Source organism: Phasianus colchicus, chromosome 9, assembly GCF_987193195.1.
Source record: "Phasianus colchicus chromosome 9, bPhaCol1.hap1.1, whole genome shotgun sequence".
NCBI classification, from domain to species: Eukaryota; Metazoa; Chordata; class Aves; order Galliformes; family Phasianidae; genus Phasianus; species Phasianus colchicus.
In genome coordinates, this window is record NC_143444.1 from 15165542 (window position 1) to 15183481 (window position 17940).

Below are 17940 nucleotides of genomic sequence, written 5' to 3' on the forward strand. Positions count from 1 at the left end.
CTCACGCCGAAGCCGTCCCTAGCGCAGGGAGCTGGGCTGAGATCAGACGGAGAAGTTCCTCACCGCCAGGCGAAGCGCGCCGTGCCGTGACGTTGCAGAGATCCTTTCTATTTAGTTGGAGAACAATAAACGTTTATTATCGCCGCTGCAGATCACCAGACAAAGCTTCCCCCTCCCGCCTCCCCCAAGTACGAGCGCTGCTGCTACGGGAGCGGCTCCGGGGGGCGGCAGAGCCGCGGGCGCGGTTCGGACAGAACTTCCCCCGTTCGGGTTTCTCTCCCGGTTCGTCCTTTGCAGGTGGGCGCGGGGGCGGCCCCGCTAGGGGCTGCGCGGGCACAGCGGGGCCGGGGCCTGGCCCGGAGCGCTCTCGGAGCGGTGCTGGCGGCGGTGGGAGGCCCGGGGAGCAGCGTCTCTGCCGGGCTCGGAGCCTCCGCTTTTTCTTTCTTTGATTTTTCTCTCTCTTCACCGCTTTGCTTTCCGCCTTGCCTGCTCGCGGCAGCCCACCGAGAGCCAAGACTTGTAAAATGCGTTTCCAAAGCCCAGATGAGAAGTCTCTCAGGCGTGGCTGCTGCTTTATCGGAGCTCTTCCAAGCCCACCTATGCAAACAGATTTGTAATATTTGTGTGCTTAACAGTGCGTCTCTTCTACAGGAATCTGTTGCCGTGTGTGACATCTCTTGCGAGCTCCCAGAGAGAACTGATGGAGCATACAGCTAGGGAATAAGATGCTGGAGAAGCTCAGGGGGAGACGCCAGGCAATTACCAGGTAAACTCAGCCTTACTTTGATTTATGTCCCCCCGCCCTGCCTGCAAGCCTTCGCCCCCAGCGAGGCGGGGAGCAGAGGGAGCTACGCGTGAGCTCACCATCCGTCCTCTCCTTTGCCTCTGCAGGACGGGGAGGAACGGCGCTCGTTGGATATGGAACGAGATCTCGCAGCCTTGTGGATTCTCCTTCTTCAAGAGGGGAATTATAGTTATGGATTTATTGTCCCGGTGCAGCACTTCCACCAGCGGCAGCAGCAGCAGCTTTCTGACTCTCTTCGGTGACGGGTATTCTTGGGTGGATAATACGGATTACGTTGTTATTGCTTAAGAATACGCGTAGTCGAGGAGAGTACCGGCGGCGGGCAGGCAGGCAGGCAGCGCGACCGCCCCCAGCCCTCCAGCTGGCTCCTACAGCCTCTAGTTGCCAAGGTAGCACCTTTTCCATCTTTTCCTTCGCTTCGCAGTGTGTCGCTCTGTCTGTGTCTCTACCCGGGCGGGGGTGGCTCGGCCGGCCCGTCCCCGCGGAGGGGCTGCCCTCTGGATGCGCGTGTGCGTGGAGCGGGCACGGGGTCAGGGCAAGGTGCGGGGCCGGGGCTACGGGAGGGGTCTGCGGGGCTGAGGCCGGTTCTCCCCCGCCCGGGCTCGCTCGGCCCCCAGCCCGCGGCCCTTTGCTCCTCTCCGCCGGGGGGAGCGGGGAGGGAATGGGGGACTCGAGCCCGCCGGCCCCGCCTGCAGCGGGGTCCCACCCCCGAGATGCGGGATGCCCGAGGGGCAGCGACTCCGCCCGCCGCCGGCGGTGCCCGGGACCGGGATGCTCCCCTCCTCTGCTGGGCTCAGAGTACGGCCCCGTGCTCACAGTGGCCGGACAGGCTGGGAGTCGGCAAGCAGCGGGCTGGTGAGGCGGGGGCACCCTGCACCCTGCCCCTGTGCCTCGGCTGCAGAGGGCACCAGCCGCCCGGCAAGGACGCTTTGGGACAGCCAGTTGTGACTGAACACTTCCAGGGGATGAGAGAACCCTTGCCCCATGGTAACGGCCTTGTGAGGGCAGAATTTGGCTGCTAGCTCTTGAGCCCCTGAGGCCCTGGGCTAGAACACATGCCTGCAACCAGGGCTGAAGGGTTGGTTCCCCACTGGTGTTCAGGCCATGGCTTCTTGGTCCCCACTGAAGGGCTCAGGGCTCCCCAGAGGTAGATGCAGGTGAGAGACATGACTAAGAGGCTGTTCGTTACCATCCCAGCCATACCTCATTTATTAAATGTAGGATGAATATTTCCATCCCTCTTGCCAACCTGAGCAGCAGGGCATGGACTCTGGTTAAAAGCCCAGCCAGCCTTTTGGATGCTGTGCTTAGGAAAACCTAAGCATAGTATTTTTTCCCACTCCTGTACCCTCAATTCTGCTGAATATGGAGTAGGAGTGATGGCTCCTGCCTTTCCCTTTTCAGAGACTTCTCTGCACACCTTGTGATCCCAGGTCTCGTTGTCACATAATGGCAAGTGGGAGACCAGATTCCAGGCTTAAATGAATTAGATCAGAAGCCATTTTAAGGCAGGACTGAGGTCACTGTGACGAGCTAGCCTTTTTGAATGGCTTCTTCCCTAGGCTCAGCGTACAAGAGGTTGAGAATGATTTTTAATGTGGGCAAACTAGAGGTAGGGAGATTGCTCTGTTGTGAGTGTAAGGCGCATCATGGAGAATGTCTTCCTCTGTCTCTTGCTTAGCAATTGAAAGGCCATCTATGTTCTGCTTAATTATTTCAAGCAACTGCCAAAGGATTGTTACTCTGCTGCCTTCAGTAGCGACTGGAGCTCTCATTGTTACGCAGACGTGGATCTGTTATTCTATAGACACATCTTTGATGCTAGCACTCTGATCCTCGTGTTTCTCTAATACTACTTGAAAGCAGATTTTTTCTTGTAGTTTAGTATGTTCAACAGCCTCAGAAATAATGTTAAATTATGCTTTAAAGACACGATCAGCTGCTAAATCATAGTCAGTTCAGCACCGTAACACATCCACATTCACAAGTGCTGCAGAAACAGCGATGGAAACACTATTTTAAACATCCAGGTTTGTATTACAAACCTTCCTCTGATCTGAGCTTTTGGTTGACATTTTCCCTTGAGTCATGACTGAGAGTATTATCAGGAATTCCCATTTCATCACATAAAGGCTGTGGTTTTGTTAGCTCTGTGCTCAGTAGAGTATCTTTTGCAGTACAGATTGGACTATTCCCCATAAACACAAGCTTAACGAAATGTTTCTTTATATCTAGTTTTCCTGTCGTTGCTTTCCATCTAGCACGATTAGCTGTTTTTGCTGAATAATGCCTTAATGATGGAGCCGATGCATTTTTAATGCATGCACTCTTTGTCATAGTCAAAATTAACATTTTGATTATTGTAGATTTCTTTTCTTTAAAATCTTTCAGTGGATTGTCATGTTATGGATTTAAAGGAGGGTAGCTGTAAGGTCTGATTGGAGAAATACTGGATATGCTCATGATAATTATTGTAAAATACTGTTTAAACGCTCAACAGCATACGGGCTCTTAGAGTGATGTTTCCTAGTGTCTCGATCTCAGAATTGCTCTCCACAGGTTTGTTAGCAATCCTGGGTTAGCCACGTAGGGCTACCAAGGGCAGGAGCACTGGGTTCTGAGTGCCATATCCCTGAGAGGAGGCTGCCTGTACTGCGGACCTGAGCCCATGGATGCTTGGAGCTTCTGGTGGCTGCTCAGCCTGGGGATAGGTTGCTCATGTTAAATCCAAAATATTGGGGCCAGATCCTACCATTCAGTGCCACAGCGAAGCCCCAGTCGATTTCACTGCGGGAAAGATTAGACTCCTGGTGAAAGGGATGTTTACAATCCTACACTCCTTATTTTTTTTTATTTTAGAAATCCAGAATCCCGTGTGCTAAAAAATGAGTCTAAAGGCCCCCTGCCTCTAATAGTCTAATGATATTTTATTAACAGCAAAATATATACTGAAGGTCTGTAGAGCAACATAATAAGAAATAGCTCTATAAATAAGGGTGTTTAATTGTACAGTACGCGAGTTTTCTGAGATGACATTTTAGAATGAGGTTTGTGGTTGCACTGTGTGCTAACAGCTATTTTGGTGAGTGCATATTTAATTAATTTAGAATACTAAATACCTGTTCTAAAATTGTTTTTGTAATCTGCATCCTGGTAGAAAATTAAATAAAGTGCCAGCCCCAAAATTATTACTTGAGCTTAGCCTATTTGTAAAGGCCGCGGTCCTCCAAAGCTGCACATCTCTGGCTCTCTCTGTGTGCTGTAGCGGCCCCGCAGGCTGCTCACGTTGGTAAGTCTCGGCTGTGCCAGGCCCTGCAGCAGCAGCAAAGCGGGAAGCGGGGCAGCAGCCCCTGTGCTCTGCTGACTTTGGGTGGCTTTACTCGCTCTGGGGTGGTCCCCATTGCCACCCGGAAGAGAGAGGCAAAGGGCCTTGGGTGCAGGTCCCTGAATGGGTGAGAGGTGATCTTCCTGGGTCTGTGTGTAGCAGGAAGCACTGCTCCTTGTAGCCAGACCCCAAATTGCGTGGTGAGGGCTTCCATTTGATTTCACACGCTCTTCGCATGAACACTTAAGCCTTACAGCCTTTATATCTCTCTCTTTCTGACATACACATGCATGCCCCTCTGAAGGTAGGCAGCACATAGCACCCAGAGCCCCCCTCTTATAGACTCTGAGAGGCAAACCCCACCCACCTCAGCAGGGGCTGCAAAGGTTCCATGTGCCTTTATGGCCAGTGCAGGGATTCCTCCAGCTGCCTGCAAAGTGCTCTAAAAGAATTGTATGCACTACTGCATGCCGATGCATGTACTTCTGCAGATGCCTTCCATTGGGATGAGGTCTGCTCTTTCCAGTTTCAAGACCATGCCTGACTTCGAGGGGTGTGTAAGATTTCCTCCCATTGCAGGTCTTTGCCTTTTGTGTCAGGTTAGATGGTTCCTAGTGATAGTGGAGTTTTCTTGGAGAAACAGGTAACAAATAATTCCTGTATATACACACAGATATGTACACATTTTGCAGGTATAAGAAGAAGCTCTCTGTTCTTTCTTGTTCTCTTTACTCTTTATTTTTTAATATCACACTAGAAATAATCTGTACAAGTGAAGGTTTATGCATCCTTTGATAAATAGCCTTCACATACATGGAAGGCTTTTTCTTTTCTTCTTTTAAATAACAAACTCTTTTTTTCTGGGGGGGAAGGGAGGAGCTTTTATGACACCTCACCATTTTTTGGTGTAAAGGTAACATATATAAAATACTTAAACATAATTTTTACCAAATTAGCTTCTGTCTCCCCAAATCTTTAACTATGGAAACATTTCTGGGACATCCCTTAATGCTTGTGCACTTTCTATTTCTATCATTTCATAACCAAATTACACAAAAAATCAAAGGACCTGATTATCATGTACCTGCAGTTCACAGAGCTATTTATAAATGTTGGCACAATAATAACAATGACTCAAAAGGAATTTAAATGACTGGCCAAAAATAAGACCTCTGAAAGTTAAAACCCAAGGTACAGCTCAAGAACTGATGGAAAGAACCTGACATGGAAGGGCAGAGATGTTCCAAGGGAAGGCAAGGGCCTGGGGGTGTTGGCTGGGAGTGGCTGCAGAGCCTGAGGGTAGCCCACGGGTGATACACTGCAATGGGTGTGGGGTGGTATTGTGGTGTAGGGTGGGTAGATGTGCTCCAGCACTGGGAACCATGGCCATAGAATTATACAAGTGTTGTAGTACGGTAAAACCAAATCTAGTTAAAACAGTCGGAGGAAAATTAGGTTAATTGTCCCAGAACTATTCAGTTAGAAGGAGCAGTGCGTCTGTGTGTGTCTATATATACACACGTACATATATACAAACACCTAGCCAAAGTTACATAATCATGCTTGTACAGAAAAATGAAATAACCATACCGCTATTGAAATATTTCTCCAGAATCTCTCTCCAGACGTCTGCAGGAATTTTGCCACTGATTTGTATGGGGTTGGACTGCTATTGGTCTGCAAGAAACCCTCCAGGCAGCGTGGTTTGTGCAATAAAACCGAGAGGCCATGTAGGGGGACTGTTTAGTGTGGCTAGACAGGAACAGCCCCTGTCAGGGAACCTGAAGCTGCTGTAGCACTGGAGACAATCGAAAGTAGCAGCACAGTTAGCAGCCAGGAACCCCCTCGGTTGGGTGTTGGAAAATGTGCTTGGTCAAGGCGTTGCAGGTGGAGAGCCAGGGCTGGAGACTTTTTGGCTTCTGCTTTATTGTTCTGTGGGGTTGCTATGGGTCTGATAATTCTCCAGTACTTGCTACTGTTAGGAAGAAAGAGATAGGCCCAGAAGGCAAACATAAACTTCCCAGGTTAGTCTCATGGAGTATTTCAGAGACTCTGGTCAGACTTGACCTTTTATCTACTTTCTCATTAGTTGTCATTGCAGTACTGCTCTGTATCACTTCATCTGAATTTTATATAATGTACACTCGTTTCACTTTATTATATGTTAGGCTTGAAATGTTGGAACAATACAGCTGAATTATCTTCAATATTAAAAATTGCTGATTCATAACCTTGTTTGGAATATTAGCAGTTCTTTTGCGAAGACAGGACAATATCACGAAGTTTAATAATATTCACAGGGCTGACCTATCTTTTACATCACTCAAAATCAATGACAAAGTGAACGCTGTGGGACTGATCTTCTCTAATTGGAGATCGAGGGACATTCTGAACTAGAACTATGCAGCACCTAATTGTGCAGCCTGTTACCAAAAAATAAATCTCACTGCATCTTACAGAGGCATTTACATAAATAAAGTAGATTTCATGTAACTTCTTTTAGATTATCTGATAGTTTTATCTTTGTGAGTATTCACATTCTGCTAACAAGTTGATAGAAAATTCAAAGATGCACCACCGTCGTTATTGCATTCCATAGAATTTATTTTATTTTTTAAATTAGGTGGGAAATAGTAAGATGGGGAAGGCTCAGTGCATTGTTGTATCAGTCCACCTGGGAACTAAACTTTCAACAATTACTCTCTAAGAGAGTATTTATCTCGTTATTCCAGTAGTTATTTTTCCAAATGTCCTGAGTGTAGAGAAGAGCAGCGGAAACTTTCTCAACCCTCAGTTTAGGGAGTGATGGCTTTTCCATTTTTACAAAGGAGTTGTGCTTTCCTGCATGTTTCCCATGGATCTGAGTTACATACAGGACAGTAAAATGATTACTTTTGAGGTACCAGTATAGTCTTTTTCTTTCTGACTGTGCATATCACACGGCCCTTTGTTGTGCCATGACATTATGATGCTGTTGTACATGTGATGACAAAAATGCATCTGTTTTCAGCCATTCATGGAGTCCCCAGTGAAACAGGACCTGTGAGTCCTGCTTTCAGAAGCCACAGACAAAACCACTTTCCCTTTCCTGTCTGTATTCAGGTGCTTGTCTTTTGTGTGTATGTAAATATATTCTTTCTAGTGCAGGACGTAGGGCTGGTGCAGACCCTTCATTAGAGCTGAAAATAGCGATGTTTAATTTAATTTGTGGGAGCTGCAGTGAGTCAGTGCAGTTTGCTCAGCTCCAGCTCCCTGTTACAAAGGGAGGAAAACTCCAGCAATGGGAAGGAGCCTGAATGGGTTGATGCAAAATCTGAGTAACGAGAAACAAACAAAGCCCTGCACAAAGTGCTTAGCAGGAGTTTTTACGTTTTGACTCTTAGCAAACGCCGCTATATTTGGAGTATTCCACATTCACTGAATGTAAAACTTAAATATGTGCCCTGTAGAGTGACTGGGAATAATAGCTCTGCTTTCTCTAATAAAATCTCTTTTCTGTGATTAGCTCTGCAGCTAGCAGTAAGGTCGGTATTTCATTTCATAGAAGTCAGCTCATGCTGACAGGGGTTTGGCCTTCTTAGTGATGGGCCGTTTGCTGCTCAGAAGTGTGAGGAACAGCTTTCCGAAATATCGATAACTTGCCTTTGCTAGAGCTTGCCATCAAATTGAACTCACAGTATTGATGTGCTGCAGCCACAGGATGGGAGAAGGCTTGGGCCTGGCGCCATCCTCCGAGCTTTGCTTTTCCAGCTCTGCCATTAGTGTAAATCAGTGGTTTATAATGAAGTCAAATGAGATTTGTGTCCAGATTACAGCCTGGTCTTGGGATATGAAAAAGAATTAAAAAATTAGGCTGAAAATGTTAATATTCCGCTTTAGCTTCGTTTCAGTTTGTTGTATGTAAATGTGCTTATATGCACATGCACACACGTACAGAGCTGCATTTCATTCCTGTGGACATTTCCCATGGCCACTTGGCTGCAGTGGTGCCTGGCAGTTAACGAGGACCTGAGAGTGCAAAATCTCCTTCCTGGTGAGCTTTGATTGACATGTGCAGAGATTTCAGATAAAGGCTCTGGGATCCTGCTTCTCAGCCATAAAAGGAAAGCAAGCAAGCTTCATCCCCAGCTCAACCGTCTGCACAATGTATATCAATAACGAGACAGCATCTATTTATATATTACTTGCAGGAAATAACTGGGTTCGCACATGGCTTGGGGAGGCACCGCAGCTCTACCAGCTTCCATGGGGCTTTTGTTGGTATCCAGGTTGATGGCTTGTCTATGTGGGAGAGGAGACATGGCTGAGGCTTGCTGTGCTGGGAGAAGGAGCATGGGGAGAGTGAACAGGGTCCAGCAGTGCCCCTCTGCTGACTGCTGGTCCAGCCTCTCCCACAGAGGGGAGGGCCTGCCGTGTTGTATGAGGAAAGGGAGAGTTCAAGAGAAAAAGTGGTAAGGCGCAGCCAGCTTAAAAGCCTGCTGTTGCCTTTTGGCTGTGTTGTTGTGGAAGGTTTTCGACGGTCATGCTTTTCTCACCCAGAAAAATGGATCAGTGATCAAATCCCATCCCACATCAGGCTGCTTTGGCACAGGGCAGAGGTACGGGGCTGAGCTGAGATACTAACACAGGCCCTTGGGGCAGGGGCCCACTGTCCCCAAGCTTAGCAGCGGTAAAGGCACTCAAAAGCCCCCAGTGAATCTCAACCTAAACAGAGATTTTGCTGTGTCCTTTCTCATTCCTCTCCTCACTAGCTCTCGTGTGCTTTGCCCATATGCTCGAAGCTATTTTGCTTTCAGTTTTATGTCTGCTTTATGTAAATGAGAAGAACGAAGCTTCTCTGCTTTCTGCATTATAAATGGGGCAGAGGCTGGCAGACTCCCTCCAGAGGCCTGAGGTTGCACAGGGTGCAGGCACTTGGGCCAGGGGCTGCCTGAGGGCATGGCAGTGGTGTGGGGAAGGGGCAGCCCCAACACCATGGACCCCACACACACAGCTTGCAGGCCAGAGCAGCTTTATGCTGCAGGAGTCCATCAGCCCCTCTGGGACCATTCTAAGAGGCATGTGTTTGCTCAGTGTATTCACTTCACCCCGTAGAAGCTGACTGCTCTCAGGTGCTGGTTTCCAATTCCCTCCTGCAGGACCAGGGTAAATCCTGGCTGTCTCTCTGGAAGCACTGATGTGTTTTATTTCATTTCTTCCTGTTGTAAGTCAAAGCCAGTGTTGGTTTTTAGTACTCTACTCTTTGGCTTACTGCCTTCTTTGTCTCTGCTTTCCCAGTCCCACACAGATTTTCACACCACCAAATTTTGTCCTGGAGTGCCTGTTCCCCAGCAGATGAGTGCTGTCCCACACACAGGATGATGATGCAGGGCTCTGGCTGTAGCCACAGCCTGAGAAATGCCAGAGGCACAGCAAGTGGCTTGAGAGAGGCTTTGGGAGAGAGGGTGGAGAACACTTTGCAGGACAGAAAGAGAGCCTGCCCATGGCGTACTGTGGAAGCTTTGAGTCAGAGACAAAGTGGTGGTGGGCTTTGAGGTATCACCTTTCCACCCATGCTGCTCTGAGGCACTCGTGGGGTGTGTGGCTCTCAGCTGATTCTGGTGGATCTGTGCTTTGTTAGAGTTGATTCTAATAGAGTTGGTGGTACTTAAGTAGAGAAATGGCTTCAGGAGTCCCAGCCTAGGACCTACAGGGCATAGATGGCATCATCCCTGCTGGGGCTCTGCCCTGCACTTGTTTGAGCTCAGCCTCTTTCACTGAGTTCATAGAATATGTGACTTTCTTTTTTTTTTTCCAAAGGCATTCATTAAAACAGAGATAAATTACCTAAGGTTTGAATACTCTGATTCAAAGATACACTGCAAGAATTAGGTTTATTTTGTCTGGTCAAATGTTTGCTGAAAAGTGATAAAAAATGTCTCTGCCTTTCTAGAGCTGCTTATTTGATTTCAAAGGGAAGGTATAACCTTTCATTTCCTGCTGTGATTTTCATTAAACCTCTGCCTATTTTATTTGTCAGACCACACATAAATTTGCTACTACTAGTGTTTCTATATAAAGTACTTATAGGATTGGTAAGCAGTCTATAAGTCAAACCACAGTTTCTTGAAATTCATTTTAATCCATAAAATTGCTAATTAAAGCTGCTTCTCAGTACCCCAAAATTAAGTTAACAGTAATTAATGTAGCCAGCCTGGAACCTTAGGAAGCTCCTGCCAGCAAGTGTCTTTTGGTGCACACAAGAGAATGCAGTTTGATTGTTGGCACCAACAAACAGGTTGGGAATTGTAAACACGGTAATTAGCAGTAAGTTTCTGGATCTCAACTTTCCAGACTGGCGGTCTGATTCTTGGAGTAGCTGCCGCATGGGAGGAGGGAAAAACAAAGTAAGGGAATTAGAGCAACCTTGCATTGCTCCACCAACATATGCCACTGGACCAGTGTTTTTCTTGGCAAAGATTTCTGACAAGCAGTTTAAAAGCTGTGTTTCAGCCCTACTGCAAACTGTGAACCTCACTACAGGCATCAACCAAGCAACTGTCCCTGGCTCTTCTGCTGAAACTCCAAATGTTTCTCCATGGAAAGAGACTGTCGAGTCTAAGGTTTCTCTGTTCCATCACCATGGTGGGGTGCAGTGTTGATAAGGTTATCAACAATAATGGGATTAAAAGTTAAAATCCAGCTTTTGCACTAATCCCAGAGTATTCTATTGTTGAGCTATCAAAGATTAAGGTTATAGTAACCTTATTAACCCTTGATGTAGTATAAGTTAAAAGGAAATGTCAGACCTAATTCCACCATGAAATTAAATCTTCGCTTCCTTCTCATCTCATTGATGATTCAAACACAGCTTACTCTGGACAACATATGCTATGAAAAAAACGAACTCACATGAGTTTAAGAAATTCCATCTGAGAGACGGAGGGAGAAAGGGACAATAATACATGGGGTTAATTTTGTTTAAAATTAAAAAATAATGTTAATTCAACCAGCATGTGTTCAGGAGCTATGCAGGTAGAGCCAGCAGAGCATGTGAAGAAGTAAGGATCCAGCTGGTGCAAACCCTTGTGGTGCAACGAACATAGTTTTGTAATCTGCAGCAACTCACATCTGGCCCTGTGCAGAGCAATTTGTTGTGCATTGGGCAGCAGCTGTGATGGCCTCCTTGTCCCCTTCCCTTGCTTGCTGGGTGCTTGTGGCCTCAGTTATTTCTGCCCAGTGCCATCAGCTGGGTACCGCAACACAAGAACTTTTCTGCAGAGGTGCTTTGAGTACAGGGGATGAGGTGATGAAAATGAAAATGTGTCAGAAGAAAAATGAATGCTGATCTTTCTGGCAAAGCAGAGCCAGGTGCTGGTGTAACAGGCACAGGTTTTCTTGGCTGATTTGCACTGCATCAAGGAAGTGCCCTCTCACCTGTGCTGAACATGACCCCTGCTCCCTCCTGCCAAGCCCATAAGTAGAGCTGAGAGGCTGCTCTGTGGCTGGTCTTTTTTGTGAAAAGGGAAGATGTTGACTGGTTGATCAAGATCTGCTTAAATATTGATGGGAAGTAGTCCAGGTAAATGTGTGTTTCCTTGTAGGGAGCAGAGAAGGGAAGTATGCCCTATTTAATTAATTTATTTTTTGATTGGCAGGGAAAATACAATAGTGATAAAAATGGGATGACTCAGAACTGCTCTTCTCTTTTTTCACCCTTACCTTGTTGAAGTGTTATAAAAATTAAATAACTCTAATGCTCACTTTGAGTCTCTAGCAGAAGGATAATTAAGAATTAAGGTGCTGCCTATAGTAGGTGAGCTCTCTAGAGGGCGGGAGCCACTGTGAGAGAAGAGAGATCTTTGGCAAATTCATGCCTGCTCTGTGGCATTTTCACCCCTGGGACAGTGCCAGCCCTGCAGACTGAGGGGTGGGCAGCATCTGCTTCCCTCAGTCCTCAGCTCTGGGTTGTGGAGCTCAGGCTTGGCTTATCCCCTTTCTCACTGAATCATGCTCTTTGTGTGGGCTGTCATGGCTCCAGTTCAAATCGGCTCAGGTGTGCCTGTGGGGTCCTGAGGCACCTCCTTCTGTGCTGCTGCCCCACATGCAAGTTGAGTGGCTGGGGCTCTTTGGTTTTTCTGCAGCTCTGCTGTGGTGTGGGAATTGACACTGTACCTGTAGGGCTGTTCAGAAATATCACTGTTGCTGGTATAATGCTTTCTTCTAGGTAGCATCCCTTTTTCTGGACAATTTCCCAGTAAAATAGTAAATGGCAACTGCAGAGCAGTAAAAGCAGTGGCATACTTGTTTGACTGATGTTACAGAGCCTGCAGAGCAAATGCAATTAGGCTTCTCAGTGTGCAGCAGCTTCCTTTCGTCATGTCCCCACTGTGGAGGAGCCGCCCTAGGTTCAGCTTGGCCTTAAGCTGCAGATTCCCATGGAGGGGCTGTGTGTTTTTGAGCCCTCCTGTGCTCTTCAGTGTCTTCCCAGGTCTCGGAGCTGCCCTTCTTAATGGGACAAGGTCCTTGCCAGTGCCTGTGCACCCGTGACACCCAACTGTCACCAGGATGCAAAGTTGTTTCTTTGGGCATGGACAGCTGATGCACTGTGAACCGTTTTATGGATGCTTTGCTTCAGAAAGAGGGGAAAAATAGATGTAACAACTCAGATTCCTTAGGAAGAGGTAATAGAGAATAAATGGCTACCAAATGCTGAGGGCTGCAGTTAGCTGCAGTGGAGCACTGAGGGTCACTTATCTGTTGAGGCTGACTGCTAGGGAACAGGCAGGGACCCATGCTCCTGGCCTCCTTCAGCTGCATCATTGGGTTTACAGAGCTATTTCATATCTTGTAGACCTGCTGTGTGGATCTAGGACTGCTGAATGATGCTGTGATTGCTGGAAATGGTATAGTCTGGGAAGACTGGAAAAGTTTCTTCCAGTCCAGATTGTTCTATGAGCCTCAGATGGAGGTAGTTGTTATGCAGTTCCCCTGAGCTGTATGAAAGTGATGAGATGTGGTCCTGGCTGGAAGCAAATGGTCCTACGGCCCTCTCAGGCTTGGTCTGCATTCTGGGTCATTTTGTGCACAAGCAGCTGTTGTGCTGCAGGCCCCATTCCCTGGTGCTGTGGGTAGGAAGCAGCAGAGCCAAGAGCAGGCACTGCAGTGCCAGCATTCCTGCAGCCAGCACAGGTGTGGGGTTGCCACACTCTGGTCTGTGGTGTGTGGGGAGTGCTGGCTGGGATGGCTCCACAGTCTGCAAAACAGACCTTAGCATGGACACAGGTAGTGCCAGTGTTAGGATATGGCTATGCCTGGCTAACCTGGAATATGGTGAGCATGATCTGACTCTTTATACCCACGTCCTTTGATATTTCTGCATATATCTATGTAGAAAACCAAATCATGTACTGATTTTTTTTTTTTTTAATTTTTTTTACCTACTATTATTTTCTAAGGACAGCTTTGCGGTAAAGTGGTAAGAAAGCAGTTTCCCTCTTTGGGAAGCCAGAAGGCTGTCAGTATGGCAACCTGTCCCCATGTAACAAGGCAGAGCCTCTCTCTGTGGGCAGACATCCCACGTGTATTGTTGGGAGCTCTGCCTGGCTGTCCCCGTGGAGGTGGGCTGCTCCTGCACAGGACACGTGAGCAGCGGTTCCTGTTTTTAATGTGCCGATCATAGCTTGCTCATCGCTCCAGCTCCTGGGCTGAAAAACACTGTCAAAATGCAAATGCAGGAGCTGACTAAGAACCAGTGAGTACGCAATCTGGATGCTCCAAACTTGAGCACTGTGATTGATAAAGGATACAGAATGTGACTTTTTTTTTCAAGCTGAGGCACTCTGTTGGTGTTATGCAATTCAAACAAGTTTGTGTTAAGAATAACCACTGTGTTTTGCAGAAAGTGTGCGCCCATGTGTGAGGCTGTGCAGTGCACACAGCGTGGTGGCCCAGCTGTGTGGGGCAGTGAAGGCTGAGCTCCCTGACTGTATGCATCTGACGCCCAGTGCAGCAGCCAGGTGCATCCTCTAGCCATGCTGTTTGGGGTTCAAACTGTGATTTCACAACTCCACTATTTCCCTATATTTTCTTTTAATTGTAAGAAACAGAGAGGAGAAAAAGCCAACAAGTAATTTTCAATGGTAAATGTTTATATTCATAACTTAGTGTTCTTTCAGAAATTTAATATTGCCTTTAATGTTTGAGAGCATGAAGTCACTGGGAAACATGAAAAGGCAGGATCTTGGTTAGAGAATTTGCAGGTTGATCCCCTTTCTCACAGACCTGTCAATGTTTCTATTGGTGGATTCACTAATAGTGCTGGAAAATCTACTCTAAAGCTCTGGAAATCTGATTATTATTCCTAGAGGGCAGATCCATATAAAGGTATGAGCCTATATTCACTAAACCAAAGTTGTTTGTCATACAAAGTAAATCCCTACAGTTCAGTCCCTTCTCATGCTCCCTCACTGAGAAGCTGGAGGTACCAGATTGGCAAGTGGGTGGAAAAAGGTGGAGGGAGATAGTCTGATGAGCCAAGAAATTAATGTTTCCCTCTGTCCCAATCCCCCAGTGTAACCCAAGCACCATTCTGTGCCCGCAGGCGGGATGCAAGCCTCCAACACCTGAGTATTCCTGCCGAATGACATGGCACAAGATCAGGAAAAAAACCTGTTTACTACAGCATGGTCTAGTTTTCAGAGTAAAACAGATTGCTGTACATTGGGTGTGAAATTCCCTAATGTTTAAGTAATGATTCTGGGAACTGTATGACTGACAGCCTGAGCAAAGCACTGTCTGAGGTTATGTAAGTCTCTAAAAAGAAATCTAACCCCGAATCCTAATTGCGTAGCAGATCTGAGTACTGCAAAGTCTAAGCATTGCCAGATTTGAAAGCCATGCTGCTGCCTTATATAAATAGTCATGAATACTCCCAGAAGCAGCATCCCAATGAGCTCTTTTGCTCTCTGAGTGGATCGGCATGATGCAGTGGGGCTGTCCCTGTGGGCTGGTGGTGGGCATGACTGGGGCTGTGGCTCTCAGGGACATCCCAGTCAGGGAAATGGAGCTGCTTCCAGCTCGGGTGCTTGTGAAGAGGGAAAAGAGATGCCTTCTCCCTGCGCTTCCTTGTGCAGAAGCAATTACAGCACATGTTTATGAATTCCATCCGGAGGCTGCAGCCCTTGCTATGAATCTCAAAATGTTTTAGATTTATTAGCGTCGCACTGCTTCTGACACAAAGGATGTGAGGGACAAAAAGCAGCAGCTCCTGTGCTTAAAGGAAGCATATAAAACCCTGCCAGCACCTTCATCATTCCGTGCATCTGAATGCTGTTAGCTGGGCGCCATTGTACCTGCGAGTGCACTGCTGGTGTTAACTCTGAGGTATACAGTAGTGCCTGGGCAAAGGCATGGTGGTGGGGGGTGATTGGAGTTCAGCTTGGGCTCCTGTGGGAGCCCCCGTTGGCTCTTACTGCCTTGTTCTAGGTGTGACTTAAGACATAAAATTGAACCGATGGCATTAAGAATGCTTAGGAAGACGTTCTCCAGTAAATGTTCTGTATATATACCTATATATTCAGTGTTTGAATAAGTATGTAAAGAGAAGGGATGGAGTACAGTCTGTGTGATTGAGCTTACCAAATAATTCTTGGGATTAATTTTGCAGAATTGCACAAGAAAACTTTTCCCATGTCCCACAATCTTCTCAAACTGGCTGAAATGCACAGAGATGGTACCTCTGAATTTTGATCTGAAGTAAATTAAAAATTGCATTTTTCTGTGGGGGAGAGGAGGGGAAGGAGCAGGTCTTTGACATTTGACATAGCAAGCACTACTTGCTATATCACTGTTGCTGTGGCCTGTCCTGGGCTAGGTGAGGAAGTGGTGCTAATTCCCAGCACTGCCCACCTTGCCTCTACAGGAAGCAGCAGAGAAGGATAGGATGAGTGAGCAGGAGAAAGTGGTAGGGAAGGAAATGATCAGAAATAGCAGAGGAATGGAAGAGATAGGAGAGAGCAGAAAAGAAAGAAAGAAATGAAAATGAGAGAGGGGGGAAAAAGAAAAATGAAATAATGGATAAACAGGACAGAGCTCAATAGTTCTGTTTTCCTGCTCCTCAGGTGGGAGCACTGTGTGATTTGGAGCCCTCGGTGCTATCGCAGAAGCTTTTCTCCTTTTAGCTCAGGGTGTTTGGAGCAGGCACCAGGTCCTGGTTGAATCTCTGCAGATCTATCACAAAACTATCACAAAAGATGAAGTAATGTCCTGTCTGGCCACACACTGAGCTGTAGGTCTTTTTGTTGGTGTTTTTTTTTTTTTTTTTTTTCCCTTCCATTTAAAAAAGAAGAGCTATCTGATGTGTTTTGTTACTGTCAGAAAGAAAAAAGTTATTGTGATTTAGAGGATCTGAGGGTTTAAAATTAAATATGCACTCAGTGCTTTCATCCAAAGATTTGGTGATAACCAGGTTACTGAAATCAGTGCACTTTTATCAAAGACAAAAGGGTTTTTTTTTTTTTTTTTGAGGAGTTTGTAGAATATATCAGCTCTTATTGTGCCCTCTTACAATTACAGATGGGAATGATGAAAACAAGTTCCCTTGCAATTACTTGTTCTCTTGCTTTAAAAAAAGCCAAAGCCTACATCAACTTCAGTGTGGAATGAAGTGATAGCATCCTTGCGAAAGAGCAGTCCAAAGAGTTCCACCCCACTACTGTAAATGAAAGCAAACCTCAGCCATGAATAAATGTCCATACAAAGATTTAAAATGAGATGTGAAAATGTTTCACTCAGCATTTTGGCCTGTTGGGAGTGAGCTCTGGACCTGGGCTGGTTGACAGTTAATGGCACATCTTCCGTGTGCCTTGGGCTTGTCTTTTGGAGATGCCAAAATGCTGTCCTTGGATCATCTGAAACATCAGCTGCTCTCACAGAGGAGAGCTCTGATAAATGCTCTGATCCCATTTCCGCATCACTTTCCAACTCATCAAAGCGATTTAAAAATCAATATGTTATATTTAACAGGAAGGCCGTGCATTTCTCTCTGGGCAGGAATAACATATCAAGTCTGCTAAGAGAGAGTTAATGTTCCAGGTGCAGCCTTTGGTACAGACCACAGAATATAAAGAATATTCCAGGAAAGCCGTGAAGGCAGATGATGCAGTGATGGCTTCTGCGGTGTTAACAATACAGCTGTGCTTATGAGCTGCTGTGTTAGCTGGTGCACAGTGTCTGGACCTGAGCAATACTGTGTGGATGACAGGAGATCTACAAGCATCAGAAGTGCTGCGCTGAGCCCAACCAGCTCCTGCCATTCTAACACACAGTGAGACCAGGGCACAGCCTGGTGTAGCAATAACAACCTAATGCAGTTAATGTTTGTGAAGGTGCCCAGATCAGGGAAGGGAGAGCTGTTGACAGTGCTGCCAGACACCACAGTGGTCTGTATGGTGTAGGGCTGCTGCTCTGTACAGGACTGCAGGACAAAGCCTCTGAATGAGCTTGAGCCATTCCTGAATAAACCTTCATCAGTTAGAGTGGCACCACTGCATTTTCTTCCTACCGCCTACCGAGCTGCAGGAAGACAAAGAGCATCTTTAGCCACAATAGGTTAACACAGATTGCTTTAAAGTCTGGCATGGTAAGAAGCTTAGGGAGCCTGGGTGAGAGGTGAAGGAGTCGGGCAGAAAGAGGTGGAAATGAAGAGGAGGAAAAGCCTCATCAGCTGCAGATGGAAGAGGAATGATTCTTCTGTTTTTATCTATTGGCTGAAGTATCGTGTTTGCAGATAGAAGATGCAGATGTTCACAATGCACCTAGGAGATCATTC

General features: G+C 46.6%; 2 long non-coding RNA genes across 9 annotated transcripts in view; one reads left to right on the forward strand and one right to left on the reverse strand.

Moving 5' to 3' along the window:
• Positions 1 to 17940, forward strand: part of LOC149916838 (uncharacterized) — a 39771-nt gene that overhangs the window by 2030 nt on the left and 19801 nt on the right. For 5 of the 8 annotated variants that reach the window (XR_016469216.1, XR_016469219.1, XR_016469221.1 and 2 more), the window contains exons 2-3: positions 652 to 766; positions 892 to 1194. This is a non-coding gene — a long non-coding RNA (uncharacterized LOC149916838). Of the gene's footprint in view, positions 1 to 54; positions 298 to 592; positions 767 to 891; positions 1195 to 17940 lie in introns of those variants that run through there. The other 3 variants (XR_016469222.1, XR_016469217.1, XR_016469215.1) reach the window with 3 other exon arrangements.
• Positions 6 to 944, reverse strand: LOC149916839 (uncharacterized). The gene is made up of 2 exons (XR_016469223.1): positions 865 to 944; positions 6 to 597 (listed from the first exon to the last, which is right to left on the reverse strand). It is a non-coding gene; the product is annotated as an uncharacterized LOC149916839 (long non-coding RNA).